Source organism: Gekko japonicus, unplaced genomic scaffold (assembly GCF_001447785.1).
Source record: "Gekko japonicus isolate JY-2015 unplaced genomic scaffold, Gekko_japonicus_V1.1 scaffold2800, whole genome shotgun sequence".
Taxonomy (NCBI): Eukaryota; Metazoa; Chordata; class Lepidosauria; order Squamata; family Gekkonidae; genus Gekko; species Gekko japonicus.
This window is the reverse complement of record NW_015173760.1, coordinates 187399-190428: the sequence shown is the minus strand read 5'-3', so window position 1 is coordinate 190428 and position 3030 is coordinate 187399. Positions and strand designations below refer to the sequence as shown.

General features: G+C 48.2%; 1 protein-coding gene across 1 annotated transcript in view; it reads right to left on the bottom strand.

Annotated features, from left to right (window-relative positions):
- Window positions 1-3030, bottom strand: part of PORCN (porcupine homolog (Drosophila)) — a 31313-nt gene that overhangs the window by 21689 nt on the left and 6594 nt on the right. The window lies entirely within an intron of this gene.

Here is a 3030-nt window from a genome sequence, read left to right as displayed (position 1 = left end):
CGGCAACAGTGGGAGAGCTTCTAGTGTCCTGGCCCCACTGATGGACCTCCTGATGGCCCCTGGAATTTTTGGCCACTGTGTGACAGACTGTTGGACTGGATGGGCCATTGGCCTGATCCAACATTGGCTTCTCTGATGTTCTTTCATGTTCTTAATTGATGCAGGAGCCAAACTGCTCCCTCACAACCTTGATGCCAGTAGCTCACAAAGTAGAAATTTTGCTCACAAGACTCCACAGCTTAGAGGGAGTCTTGAAGATAATATACAACCTGATGTATTTTTCTCTAGCGTTAGAAGTGATGGATTAGACCCATGTTCTATACACTTGTGTTCCAAAGTTGTTGTTGTTTTTTAAATTAACCGTGTTTGCATATTTCTAGGTATGTATGTAGGAGCTGCGGTGGCTCAAGTGGTTAAGATGCTGAACTGCAGGCTGTGGAAAGTCAGTAGTTCAGCAGTTCGAGACCCGAGTGTGCCGCATGACGGAGTGAGCTCCCGTCTCTAGTTCCAGCTCCTGCTAACCTAGCAGTTCGAAAGCAAGAAATTGCAAGTAGATCAATAGGTACCACTTCAGTGGGAAGGTAACAGCGTTCCGTGCGCCTTGGTGTTTAGTCATGCCGGCCACATGACCACGGAAACATCTTCAGACAGCGCTGGCTCGTCGGCTTTGAAATGGAGATGAGCACCGCAGCCCTAGAGTCGGACTCGACTGGCTTTTGAGCAAGGGAACCTTTACCTTTACCTAGATATGTATAATTTTTATTTTAAAAAAGGAAGTGTGTGATCACCACATTGGAACAGCATTTTCTGTGCTTTCTTCCACACCCAGGTTTACCAGGCAGGACCTGCCCGCACGATATACATTCCAATCCATGGCAAACATACCTCTCATCTTATGCCATGTCACCGTGTCCACCATGTGCATCTCTCTGCAAAGGGTCAGAGGAGAAGAATATCCTTGTGAATCGGTAATCCACTTTCTTCCCTTCCGTTTCTAATCCCACCACCACCACAGACAGCCTCCCCAGATAACTTTTCCGCTAGGCATTCCAATAACAAGAAACGTCACTGATCCCAAAAAAGCTGGATGTTTGGACTCTGCCTGATTCAAAAGAGCTCCACCATCTTGTCCCATGGGCCTTCTGTTCCTATCCAATCTCCCTCGGGGTCAGGGATCTTTTTGTAGAAAAATCCCAGCAGGAACTCATTAGCATAATAGGCCACACCCAACAGCAGAAACTCATTAGCATAATAGGCCACACTCATGACAGCACAGCTCATTGGCATATTAGGCCGCACCCCCATGTTACCAGAAGTGTGGTCATCCAGCCACACCCACCTTTTGCTTCTTATTCTGTTGACCTTGTTTGTGGTCAAAACCCAGGGCCTTTTTTTGTAGCAGGAACTCCTTTGCATGTTAGGCCACACACCCCTAATGTAGCCAATCCTAATGAGTTTCTGCTGTTGGGTGTGGCCTATTATGCTAATGAGTTCCTGCTGGGTGTGGCCAACTTGGAAGCCAGCCGGAACTCCGTTCCTGTGCGTTCCTGCCCAAAAATAGCCCTGCTCGGGGTCATGCCCAGTGGCTCAACTTTCCCCTCAATTAATCATGTCTTTGCCCTGACCCGGATGGCCCAGGATAGCCCAGTCTTGTCCGACCTTGGAAGCCCAGGGTCCCCTCGGACCAGGAACCAGCTCCCAACTAACCTCAGCATCTCTTCTTTGGTCCAGTCTCCTTCTACCGTGACCCAGCCTCAAGTATTCCTTGCCAGCAGCAGAGACCCACTTCCTTGCCCCCCTCTTACCTCTCACGGGACTGGGGTTGCTTCCCCGCCACCAGCCAGCTGGGCCAGTGGGGAGAAATCCTGCCCCCAACTGGCCCGAAGGCAACATGATGACATCACCCGGAAGTGATGTCACCATGACACTGACGTCATACAGTGACACTCTGGTTTTTGGGCAAAGCTCTGTGGTAAAATCAGCGATGAACCATAGAGTTTTACCCAAGACCTAGAGCAGGGGTGTCAAACATTTATTTATTTCTTTATTTACTATTTATTTATATTTCTATCCCGCCCTCCCCGCAGGCTCAGGGCGGCTAACAGGGCATAATGCCAGATAAAACAATAAAACAATATAAAATGTTAAATTACACATAGACAATTAACAAAAACAGTTAAATAACATCCTAAAACAATTTTGGTGCTCCTCTATTCAATTCCAGATGTTAAGATTTTTAAAAAACAAGATGGCGTTCCCAGTAATACAGCTAGACAACTACGGCAGTGCATATCCCACTGCCCTACCGTCCCTTAAAAGACATCCAGTTCCCTCCAATGATGCCCACATCAGGATGGCAATATGCGGAAATCATAGGGCGTTGGTGGAACAGTGATGGTGGCGGATCCTATTCAAAAGCCTGGCGGAAGAGCTCCGTCTTGCAGGCCCTGCGGAACTGTACTAGGTCCCGCAGGGCCCGGATCTCCTCTGGGAGCTCATTCCACCAGATAGGAGCCGCCACTGAAAACACCGAAAACATAAGGCCCAGGGGCCAGAATAGGCCCACCCGGGGCTCTTACCTGCCCCGCAAACAACTGGTATGTATGGAAATGTAAGGTACTCCCCCTTTTATGGTATCCCTTGGAAAAAATCTAGTCTTGCATGTGATTAAATACATTTATTGGGGCTTTCGTGGGTTCCCCAGTAAATCAATTGCTTTTACTGCTGGGGAATCAATCACTTTTGTCTGTATTTTGAGTAAAAAATAATATTGTTAATTGGTTTTGCCTGCGTCCTTTATAAAGTTCATATTTCCGGTACCTGGCATGACAGTTTATGGCACAATCAGATCCGGCCCTCGTAATAAATGAGTTTGACACCTCGGACCTAGAGCATCACTTCCCCCACCCGATGTCGGTGACGTGATGATGTCACTTCCGGGTGATGCCATGCGGTTGGCACGCATAACAGAAGATCCAGGAAAGGACCAAGGACTCCCCTGACAGCTGCCAAGTAGAACCTGGCAGCCCT